This window comes from Acartia tonsa, chromosome 3 (genome assembly GCF_053477335.1).
Source record: "Acartia tonsa isolate MP-2025a chromosome 3, ASM5347733v1, whole genome shotgun sequence".
Classification (NCBI taxonomy): Eukaryota; Metazoa; Arthropoda; class Copepoda; order Calanoida; family Acartiidae; genus Acartia; species Acartia tonsa.
The window spans coordinates 21,151,663-21,164,796 of record NC_137262.1 but is presented as its reverse complement, the minus strand read 5'-3'; the positions used below and the strand labels follow the sequence as shown (position 1 = coordinate 21,164,796).

At 30.8% G+C, this 13,134-nt stretch overlaps 1 protein-coding gene across 2 annotated transcripts in view; it reads right to left on the bottom strand.

Moving 5' to 3' along the window:
- Positions 1 to 6,727, bottom strand: part of LOC145313619 (uncharacterized) — a 32,997-nt gene extending 26,270 nt beyond the window's left edge. For both annotated transcript variants that reach the window (XM_080153094.1, XM_080153095.1), the window contains exon 1: positions 6,485 to 6,727. The gene's annotated coding sequence lies outside the window, so the exon portion shown is untranslated. The remainder of the gene's footprint in view (positions 1 to 6,484) is intronic.
- Between the last annotated feature and the right edge of the window lie 6,407 nt (positions 6,728 to 13,134).

Genomic DNA, 13,134 nt, shown 5'->3' with positions numbered 1-13,134 from the left:
TTTATGTTGTCATTGTTGTTATTATTATTATCCAAAATCATAGTGATTAGTGCATGTATATTGTACAAAGATGTTAATGAACCCATGCTGTAGCCCTATAATTATACACAAAGCAACGATAATCACAAACAAAATTAACTCATTTGCACCTTTTAAAAATTAAACTATAATGTATCTGCCTTCAATGATGATTTTAATATTTTACAAATTTACTTTGTGAAAATCTGCTTTATTAAACTAATTTTGAAAATAAGAAGAACCATTTTTTTGCCATACTATAGCCAAAGTTATTTCAGGAAGACAATTCTTATGAAGTACATGCATTTCATCAAGATACTGACTATCGTCGAGGGAAGCAATAACCTCAAATTAAGACAGTCGAACGTACATAAGAGGAAAGTCATCATAGGTTAATAAAAGCATCAATACTGGATAAGCTATACAACTAAGTATTTCTATATTGTATAAGAAATAAATATTAGTGGAATAATCACTTTTGCAATAATAATATTAATTTGTTATTCTTGCAATAGATGTGCACAATATGAGAGACATTGTTTGTTTTTAATACATATGCATCTTGCTATCTAAAATATTTCTGAGAAAGTTAGCAATTTGACAATGAGATACCATTTGCCTTATCTCTTTTATTTCTTTGTAGTATCAAAGCTACTTTGTAATTCGAAATGTCCGCCCGCCCGTCTGTCTTTAAGAAACGGTATAGGAGAAACTGTTATTCAAGATATTCGTATAAATAATTTTGTGAGCATTCCTTATAACAATGAGCTTCCAGCATAAAGTTTAGAGTTCTCCAGTCTATCGACATTACACATTGGATGTTCTCATCATTATTATGTCTATTTAAAATTTCTGTTTTATCTTTCTCTTTTTTTCTAACAATCTCAATGGTTTGCCTTATATTATGCTTAATTTAAAAAAAAAGACTTAGTTATCATGGTACACCGACAAACGTCCTACTACGACAAACGTCCTAATCCGACAAACCCCCTAAACGACAAACGTACCGTTATCATTAGTCAAAATCTTTATATACATTTATGTTTATATTTCTAATAAAAAATTACTCTTTTTTTCTTTAGTTTGGTGAATTATTGGTTCAATCTTTCCTACGTTTTCATAATAAATGTAAAATGTTCCCTCATTGAATAGATGATTGAAATATCTATCAAATAATTCATCTCATCTAGTTCCATAAATCATTGAATGAATTTTTATAACTTGGAAAACTCATCATCATCTTTTATAAATTAATTTCATATTCTTAATAATTAAAAATTGATGTGTTGACTGGACAGTTGTGATTGATAGAAATAAGTTACAACTATACAACTACAACAGCTTTTATTATCTAATATCTAATGGTTTTAAAATTTAAATCTGAATTCAAAAACAGAGGCTTATCATAATAAGCTAACACTTTTTTGTACTAAAATGACAGTAGTAAAATTAAAATCAACACATTTTTATTGATACTTTGATTAAACTCGAGCCATTTACTCCTTACACTGTAGCAAGCATCGTAAGCATTAAACTTCTATTTAGTTCAATTTAGTTTTTTGTCTGTCTATTCATTAAAAATTTTACAAACAGGAAAAATTAAAATCAAACAAGGTTGACAACATCCACAAGTAGCGAAGCTAAAAAATTATGAATGGATATCGGGAAAAAAATTTACTATAGAGCAGTGACATACAATAACTTTAACCTTAATAAAATAGGGAAATCACGAAACCTTTCACACCAAACAACCTTTAAATCACTAAAACTTAAAAATCTAGGAATCGATCTAGCACTGCAATTAAAAGACAAATCTGAATGAAACTCGATGGAAATATGTAAAAAAATGAGCATATTTAATCCCTGATAATTTCAACCGTCAATCCTGAATACGAATCAAGAAAATCGCGAAAACCTAAAAATCTAGGAATCGATCTAGCATTTCCAATTAATAAACAAATCTCAATAAAACTTGGTGAAAATATGTAGAATGCAAAATTAATTAAATTTCAGCCCTTCATTAGAGTTACGGACTGACTGACAAATTCAAATTCCAATATTTTTTATTGGAACAAAACAACATACCTATACATTTTATATCAACATTTATAAATGATAATTACATTGCATTAAAAATTTTAAATTAACTACTTTTTAAAAACATTGAATAGAAAATGAGATAATTCAACTACCCTCTCCTAAAGTGTCCCTAGAGGCCTCTAGAAGCGTAGCCGCTAGTAATTATATAAATGAATAAATAATTGTAATTCTGTTATAAGGTACTAAATAAGTACATATAAGTTTTACACAAACCTATTATGTATTGTAGATTTGTTGTGAATGGGAAGCCCAATAATGTATGAATAAACAATACTTGTACACAGTGTGTCTACAGATAATGTATAAATAAACAATATTCCTACACAGTATGTCTACAGAAATAAACAATACTTGTACACAGTGTGTCTACAAATAAGGTATGAATAATAATACTTATACACATTATGTCTACTGATAATGTAAAAAATATTTAGAAACTACTTGTACACAGTGTGTCTACAGAAAATGTATGAAAAAACAATACTTTAACACAGTGTGTTAACTAATAACAGTACTTTTCGTGTACACAAACAAACCCCATATACCGTTTAGAATTTTTTTCCAGGTTTGCTTTCTAATCCATTCATTAGCCCATTACTTAAGACCATCGTTGACAACAATACTGGAAATATTAATATAAATTTTCACTTTCCATCTGAAGACAACTGTCAATAAAAAGATACAATTTATTTAAATCCAATTAATTTCCACTAGTTTTCAATCAAAATGAAAACAGAGACTTCGCCCCAGTGTGCAGTTGGTGTTCCCTCTACCCTTTTATTTGTTTTTGTTTTTTTTCCAAAAAATATAAAAATCCATTTCACCAAGAAAATAGTTAAAACCATCACAAAACCCGTTTGTATATTCACTGACCAGCTCAATCGATTAATTTATTACCGAGATCTTAAGCTTTAGACGGACCGACATTGTTATACTTTTTAATATAGATAATAATTAAGATTTTAAGGGATGTTGGAAAACTAAACTGCGAACCAAAAAAATAGGCAAATCTGAATTTTCAGAATAGCAGCTTTATTATTCATTTAGGATGATTTTACTGTAAATATAAAATGTAGATGCATCTTATGGTTACAAGTTTCCACTGTTAATTTTTTTTAATTAGCACTAATGAAGCACAAGATCTCAAAAACAGCATTTGGGGGTGAACCCAAAAGATATGCCAATATAAAAGATAATCAAACAGGAAAAATGTTATTTTTGCACTTTTCTTCACTTTTTTGGTGAGCCAAATGTTATCTAAGTACATGCCCATTACAACAACTTGTCTATTAACCTATGTACCATTTTTTATAGTCACAGCAATCTCCAATAAAGAATCCCGACAAGCTACAGTGTTTACCTTATGAATTGGAGTAATTAAAATTGGAATTTTTTTCTTTTTTAATACTGCTTGGCTGGAGGTTGCTAAGAATACAAAAATTGAACCATAGTTCAATATATGAGTTGTCATCATGGGCATGCACTTTGATAACATTTGGCTCACCATCACTACCAGTAGGAGCATCTCAAAGGCCACCATATTCAAAATCAAGATTTTAAAATGGATTTTATTAGCACATCAAAAACATTTGTGTATACTTTTGAGGGTAATTTTTATCTTTAACATTTATTTTGCTATTTTGCTTTATCCATAAGACTGAAGGTCAGCAGCTGTCCTCTAAAGTGATAGGGGTCAAATTTCTTTTTAGTAGCAAAGCTACTCTATAATTTGAAATGTCCGTCTGTCCGTCTTAGTTTGGGGGAAACGTGATTTTCTCAGCTCCTATAAAAGATAAAAGTTTGAAATTTTTTGACAACATTCCTATTATTAAGGAGCAGAATAAACTATAACACATCAATGGCGGTCGGACCACTTTTTAGCAGGTTTTAGGCTATTTTTTTATTTTTCACACTTTTCTCCATATGGTGTTTATGGTCCGATTTCCAAAATTTTTTCAGTTATAGATATCAAAATTAAATTTCCTGTTTCTTAAAGAAAACAACTATGACGGTCAGACTGCCTTTAAGCAGGTTTTAGGCTATTTTTGTATTTTTTACATTTTTCTCCATACCTTTGGTGTTTATGGTCCGATTTCCAAAAATTTTTCAGTTATAGATATCAAAATTAAATTTTTCCCTTATTTTTCCATATCTCTGATGTATATAGTCCAAGTTTCAAAATTTTTTAGGTTAAGGTAATAAAAATTAAATTTCCTGTCGTTTTAAGAATACAACCATGGCGGTCAGACTGCCTTTAAGCAGGTTTTTGGCTATTTTTATATGTTTTACATATTTCCCCATATCTTTGGTGTTTTTGGTCCAAATCTATTTATCAAAATAATCTATTCTTGATTTTGATAAATACACTTTAAATCTACTTGTACGTATTCCCATCCATGATTTTTTGTGCTTCGCTACTTATGGATGTTGTCATCCTTGTTTAAAATATTTCTTATTTAGAAAAATCATTAATTTCTACCTTACACTGTATTTCATAATAATTAATGCATAAATTCAGAATCAATCTTTAAAAGAGGAGAAAAGTGAGAAAAAAAAATCATTTTTTCCATTGCTTTGTTTTGGATTTGCATATCTTTTTGGTTCACCAGTTTTTCACCCAAATGCTGTTTTTGAGATCTTAAGCTTTATTGGCGCTGATTATTAAAAAATTAACAGTCGAAACTTGTAACCAAAAGATGCATCTACATTTCATATTTACAGTAAAACCATCCTAAATAAATAATAAAGCTGCTATTCTGAAAATTCATATTTGCCTTTTTTTTAGTTCGCAGTTTATGTTACTTTTGATTAACCCTGTAAATAAAGATAAATAGAATCTCTGGTGTGGATAGATCAGTGGGCCACCAAACCAAGAATACCAACAATTTTATCAAAGCATAAATTCTCATCATTAATCTCAATCCATCTTTCTGTGTTGACTTGAATACAGATAAAATTAGACTCTGCTCTTTCTATACCCTTTAATATTTAGTAATATTTATAAGAATATTCCGAATTTTAAAACATATTTCTATTTCAATACACTACATACGCTATTTTCACATTAGGTTAGGTGTGTCAAGGGAGTTCACTAGAACTAGTGAAATATTCCGCTGGGGCTAGGTTAAAAAAAATATGATTTATATTGTGTGCGTGATTAGGAGTTGTTGGGTTGTCCTATGAAGATAAGATTTACACTACTATAGTGTTTAAAGCTTTTTCAGCAAAGTAGAATATTCACCTTTATAAATATATATTTCGTGGTGTCAGAACTTTATAACGTCACTCTTACAGTTTTAGAAAGTATTAAATAATCAGGCAAAATAAGATTGAAAATAGGAAAAATAAACCTGACAAACAACATCTCTCATAACAATTTTAGTAAGACAATCACTACCAGAGCTACTCTTTAACCAGCCCATGTATGTACCTTGTACGTGTCTATTAAAATTAAATGAATACATATTTTTATGGTTTGTTTTTGCAATCTTGTTTACGTGGCTAGTAAAAATTATAACTTTAACCATACAAATTTCACACGAGAAAAAAATTATCGTTTTCACTAACCACAAGTTTGTTCAATGATCAAGTAGAAACTAAAAGCTTATTTGCAAGATTTTATATCTGTTTGTGCATTTGGAGAAATTTACAAATGATCTTAATTGGGAGGTTTTGGGGAATCGCTTATATGAGTCACCTTTCTCAGCATAAAAGTCTATGAAGGTTAGGGCAAAGCCGTTAATATATTAGAGGGAAGTGTTTTTATTCAACACAGCTTCAATTAAAGTATAAATATTATAGATAACAAGGATGACAACATCCATAAAAGCGACGCACTGAAACGATAGGACAAACGGACAATAACACTTGTATGGTGTCAGAACTGAATAATCAGAATATAAATGTATAAGAGTATAAGAAATACTAACATTTACTAACATAATTAGGACTTGATTATAGAGATGATTCGCTTATAATATTGTACCTGTTTGTAATAAGAATCAGTACTCCAAAAATCAGATCAAACGGATGATTATTGATTATATCACATAAAAAATTGTTGTTAAAAAAGTTAAAAATCAACATGTTTAAGATGGACATGCAAAGGTTGAAAACGATATGACGATTCTAACGTGCATAAATTAACGAAAAAAGCTATACGTTACGTAACGACCCTAAGTAAAAATTCTGAAATATTCTAGCGATATATAAGACTCTTGTATGTAAATAACAATAGGAAATGATCTGAACAGGATAATCAAGGATATTAAGTACAGCTTAATGACGACAGAATTGACAGATTATGATTATGAATGGTTTTACATACTACAGTTTTACAAATCTGTATAAATAAAATGAAGTATACCTCTGTATGTGTTTGTATGAAGCCGGAGCCAAGAAACTTCTTCAATATCAATGTATCAACTTTTCACTTCTTTACACTTCATGTCTTTAATAATAAGCTATGTAATAATCAATATAGTTCATTAATATTTTGTACAATTATAAAATGCTTACATTGTTGTTAACTAATGCGCATGAGTAAGGTATTCCAGCCTAATATTTGTAGCCCGGCTAACCCTGTGAATACCATGGCTACACCATAACTAAGTGTTACGAGAGGCTCTGATCCAACCGTATAGAGGATTCTGTCTTCCGTAGATGTATGTGGTAGCAAGGGGTAGGGAGTGCAGTTTCCCTACCTAGGCTTACACATCCCCCCTTCTCTTACTATTCTTTACTTTCAAAGTATATATAATATGTATTATGTATACACAAGGTACTTTGAATGGTATTAAACTATGATAAGAATATTTTTCCAAAATATATTTTTAATCAATCAATAATGAACATGAACAAAAATAATAAAGGGAGGGAGGAGTATGTTGCGCTAAAAATCCGTTAAGTTTTAAGTTAAAAACAGTAGTAGAACGATAAAAATTTAAGTTAACCTTTAAAATTTTTTTTTGTCTATAGTTCGTTTCTTATAAGCAATACACATTAGATCTTTTCATGAAAATACACTTTTTCGAATTTTAGTCTTCTGCTAACCTAAAAAGTTACTTTAGGAGCCTAGAAATACATGTACAAAATTTCAGCTCTCTATCTCTACTGGCGACCTAGCGCCAGGCATGTAAAATATCAACAGATAACGGTAGCACGGCGGTTTTAACAATATCTCAGCAATGTGCAGGTTTTAAGCTCTTCTGCATATTTCAATCTAAACACATAAGGACAAAGGTATATTATCCAAAAAATCTTTTGTCAAAGTCTACTCTACACCTAGCGCCAGTCAGTTTTCTAAAATCATGCATTTTATACCTGTGAAAATAGAAATCGCCAGCGCTAGGTGTAGAGTAGACTTTGACAAAAGATTTTTGGGATATTATATCTTTGGCCTTATTTGTTTAAATTGAAATATGCAGAACCCCTAAATTCATCTTCCAAGCCATTCTCTGAGCATTTTAATTTTTTTTATGAAATAACGGTATTTCAAAACTGCCCTTTGAAAAGGCCTAAAAAATATCTTTTTTTGTTACTTTTTTTCACTGCTTATAGTTACAACTTATTAAGATATTATGCTCAGTTAAAAAAAATCGGCGCCTCCAGCACCAAAACCTGCAAAAACTGGCAGTTAAACTTCTGTGCCCCTACTTGCCCCCCTCTTCGGCCAACAGTAGTTGTCTCAAGAAGTAAAAGAGATATCAACACACAGAAAGAAAACTTTTTAAATAAAACTGAACTAAGTAACTATTACAGATTTCATTTTGGGGCTTTCCTTCAAAGAGCTTGTGGAGCAAAAGACCCCCCCAAAAAATAAGAATATGAGTTCTGAGCTTATTTTTAAAGATATCAACCTGATTTTTTTAAAGAAAACTTTGTAAATAAAACTGAACTCAGTTATCATTACACATTTCATTTTAGACTTTCCATTGAGGGGCTTGTGGAGCAAAAGCCCCCCAAAAACTAAAAATATGAGTTCTGGACTTTTTTTTAAAGATATCAACCTAATTTTTTTTTAGAAAACTTTTTTCACATAACCAAACTCAACAACCTATACAGATTTCATTTTAGGACTTACCTTCCAGGAGCTAGTGGAGCAAAAGACCCCCCAAAACACAAAAAATATGAGTTCTGAGCTTATTTTTAAAGATATCAACTTGATTTTTTTTAAAGAAAACTTTTAAAATAAAACTGAACTCATTAATGTTTACACATTTCATTTGGGACTTTGCTTTGAGGGGCTAGTGGAGCAAAAGACCCCCAAAACTAAAAATATGAGTTCTAAGCTTATTATTAAAGATATCAACCTGATTTTTTTGTTGAAAACTTTGTTAACATAACCAACCTCAGTAACATTTACAAATTTTATTTTGGGACTTTCCTTCTAGGGGCTAGTGGGTCAAAAAAAAACCAACACAATAAAAATATGAGTTCTGAGCTTATTTCTTGAGATATTGAGCTGATTTTTCAATGAAAACTTTTTGAACATAACTGAACTCAGTAACCATTACAGATTTAATTTTGGGACTTTCCTTCTAGAGGCAGGTGGGACAAAAGACCCCCAAAACAATAAAAATATGAGTTCTGAGCTTATTTTAAGAGATATTGAGCAAATTTTTAAAGATATCAACCTGATTTTTTTGTTGAAAACTTTGTTAACATAACCAATCTCAGTAACATTTACAGATTTCATTTTGGGACTTACCTTCCAGGAGCTAGTGGAGCAAAAGACCCCCCAAAACACAAAAAATATGAGTTCTGAGCATATTTTTAAAGATATCAACTTGATTTTTTTAAAGAAAACTTTTAAAATAAAACTGAACTCATTAATGTTTACATATTTCATTTTGGGACTTTGCTTTGAGAGGCTAGTGGAGCAAAAGACCCCCAAAACTAAAAATATGAGTTCTGAGCTTATTTTTAAAGATATCAACCTGATTTTTTTGTTGAAAACTTTGTTAACATAACCAACCTCAGTAACATTTACAAATTTCATTTTGGAACTTTCCTTCTAGGGGCTAGTGGGTCAAAAAAAAACATCACAATAAAAATATGAGTTTTGAGCTTATTGTTAGAGATATTGAGCTGATTTTTCAATGAAAACTTTTTGAACATAACTGTACTAAGTACCCATTACAGATTTAGTTTTGGAACTTTCCTTCTAGGGTTTTGTGGAGCAAAATACCCTCCAAAACACTAAAATATGGGGGGGGGGGGGTCTTTTGCTCCACAACAATCTGTAAACATTACTGAGTTCGGTTATGTTAAAGTTTTCTTTAAAAAAATCAGGTTGATATTTTTAAATATAAGCTCAGAACTCATATTTTTTGTGTCTTGGAGGGTCTTTTGCTCCACAAGCCCCTCAAAGGAAAGTCCAAAATGAAATGTGTAATGATTACTTAGTTCAGTTTTATTTACAAAGTTTTCTTTAAAAATATCATGTTGATATCTTTAAAAAAAAGCTCAGAACTCATATTTTTGTGTTTTGGGGGGTCTTTAGCTACACAAAATGAAATCTGTAAAGGTTACTGAGTTTGGTTGTGTGAAAAAAGTTTTCTCAAAAAAAATTAGGTTGGTATTTTTAAAGATAAGTCCAGAACTCATATTTTTAGTTTTTGGGGGTCTTATGCCCAACTAGGCACTAGTAGGAAAGTCCTAAAATGAAATCTGTAAACATTACTGATTTTGGTTATGTTAAAAAAGTTTTCTTTAACAAAATCAGGTTGATATCTTTAAATATCAGCTCAGAACTCATATTTTTTGTGTTTTGGGGGTCTTTTGCTCCAAAAGCTCCTCAAAGGAAAGTCCCAAAATGAAATGTATAAACATTACTGCGTTCAGTTTTATTTTAAAAGTTTTCTTTAAAAAATCAGGTTGATATTTTTAAAAATAAGCTCAGAACTCATATTTTTTGTGTTTTTGGGGGTCTTTTGCTCCAATAGCATCTGGAAGGAAAGTCCCTAAATAAAATCTGTATAGGTTGCTGAGTTTGGTTATGTGAAAAAAGTTTTCTCAAAAAAAATTAGGTTGATATCTTTAAAAATAAGTCCAGAACTCATATTTTTAGTTTTTGGGGGTCTTTTGCCAAACAAGCCCCTAGAAGGAAAGTCCCCAAATGAAATCTGTAAATGTTACTGAGTTCCATTATGTTAACAAAGTTTTCAAAAACAATCATGTTGATATCTTTAAAAATAAGCTCAGAACTCATATTTTTAGTGTTTTGGGGGGTCTTTTGCTCCACAAGCCCCTAGAAGGAAAGTCCCAAAATGAAATCTGTAATGGTTACTTAGTTCAGTTATAATTAAAAAGTTTTCTTTCTGTGTGATATCTCTTTTACTTCTTGAGATAACTACTGTTGGCCGAAGAGGGGGGCAAGTAGGGGCACAAAAGTTTAACTGCCAGTTTTTGCAGGTTTTGGTGCTGGAGGCGCCAATTTTTTTTTAACTGAGCATAATATCTTAATAAGTTGTAACTATAAGCAGTGAAAAAAGTGACAAAAAAAGATATTTTTTAGGCCTTTTCAAAGGGCAGTTTTGAAATACCGTTATTTCATAAAAAAAAATTAAAATGCTCAGAGAATGGCTTGGAAGATGAATTTAGGTGTTCTGCATATTTCAATTTAAACAAATAAGGCCAAAGATATAATATCCCAAAAATCTTTTGTCAAAGTCTACTCTACACCTAGCGCTGGCGATTTCTATTTTCACAGGTATAAAATGCATGATTTTAGAAAACTGACTGGCGCTAGGTGTAGAGTAGACTTTGACAAAAGATTTTTTGGATAATATACCTTTGTCCTTATGTGTTTAGATTGAAATATGCAGAAGAGCTTAAAACCTGCACATTGCTGAGATATTGTTAAAACCGCCGTGCTACCGTTATCTGTTGATATTTTACATGCCTGGCGCTAGGTCGCCAGTAGAGATAGAGAGCTGAAATTTTGTACATGTATTTCTAGGCTCCTAAAGTAACTTTTTAGGTTAGCAGAAGACTAAAATTCGAAAAAGTGTATTTTCATGAAAAGATCTAATACACATATTTAGTGAATATTATCGTTCTACTATTTTTACTTTAAACTCACAACTTTAGGGATATTAGCGCAACCTACTCCTCCCTTTTATAACTTTTAATTTAGCCCCTTAAAATCTTTCAGTGTAATTTTTATTCTAAAAATTTCCTATTCTGAATAATACGTGAATTTTCTAATTATGCAATTATAATAAAAAGATTTGTGGGATCAGTCATTCAAGGTCTTATTGCAAAATAATAAATTCAAGTGGTGAAGTCATAGAAGTCAATGGGATTTTAACAATTTCAGCTTTCCTAACCACGTAAAAGAAAATCATGTCATGTGTGTGTGTGTGTTTTGTGCGATTACGTAATCATAAAAAGTTGCATATTGATTTTAAAACAAGGATGACAGCATCCATAAGTAGCGAAGCTAAAAAATTATGAATGGATTTTGGGAAAAAATTTACTATAGTGCAGTGTCATACAATAAACATTTAACATGATAAAATAGACCTTTAAAATCACGTAACCTTTAAAATCTTGAAAACTTTAAAATCTTGGAATCGATCTAGCACCTCAATTAATAGACAAATCTTTATGAAACTTGATGGAAATATGTATAATATGAGCATATTCAATCCCTGATAATTTCAGCATTCAATCCTGAATAGGAATCGAGAAAATCAAGAAAACCTAAAAATCTAGTAATCGATTTAGCACCCCAATTCATAGACAAATCCAATCAAAACATGTTTAAATTGGTAGAATCTAAAATTAATTATCCCTGAAAATTTCTGCCCTATATCTTGAAAAGGAATTGAAAAGATCACGAAAACTTGAAAATCTAGTAATCGATCTAGCACCCCAAATAACAGACAGATGGACAAAACAATGTATAGATTAGATGTTCATATGTCATAGGAATCTTCACTAAATCTTTCAGCTGTCTATCTTGTAATATAAGAAAATTGAGAAAATAGCATTACGGACTGACTGACTGACGGACAAAGTGAATTATAGAGTAGCTTCGCTACTAAAAAGAAATTTTACAGTTATTTATTTGCGCTTATGGAAAACTTGATGATTGTTTGACTAGAACAAAGTTTTGATAGTTTTAAACCGATATTTTTTTATTAGTTTAGATTACTTTGTGCTTTCCCTTAAAGTGACTGTCGAAAACTGCCCACCCCCCCCCCCCCCCTCTTTAAAACATTTTTTTTTATCTAAATCTTAATTGAGAATTGGCTACCCTGACATAACCTGACATAAAGTAATATACAAACAAATGATAAATCTTTCTCCCTCCCTTATTTTTAATTTACTAAAAAAGTAAGGAAGGGGGGTTCTGTACTCATTTAGGCACTTTAAACGTAAAACGCCGATTATTTTGGTTTGCCAGAATTCTCGTTGTAAAAGTTTATTTGTTTTCAATAAATATCTTTAAAAAGATTAAATTTGAACGAATTACAAAATTTCTCTAGTTTTATTGATTTTTTTAAATTGCACCAATGATACATTTTAAGTTTAAATTTTCATTTCACAAAATCTTTTAATTTATAAAATACGTTACAACAAGCAAGAACGTTCAAGGGGAGAGGGGTAAAGTTGTGATTACCCCCCTCCAAATTTTTTTTTTACCATCCCCCCCCCCCCCATTTAAAATTTATCCCTACATTGGAAGTGCCGTAGACAACCCTAACCATTTAAGAGGGGTATTTACCCCCCCCCCAAAATAAATTATCACTCAAAAAAAAAAAAATTTTGGCGCACTTCGCGCGCATTTTTACCACTAAATATTCAATAATATTTCATACTAAGGGTAATTTACATTATTAAATTACCCTTACCCCCTAAACATTTTACCCCGGGGGTAAATTTTTTTTGGAGGGGGGGGGTGGTAAACAAAATTTACCCTTGCCAACAGATTTCAGGGGGGGTAATTACCCCCTCCCCTCCCCCAAGCAAATTTTACCCCCGGGGTAAAAACTTTTTTGGGAGGGG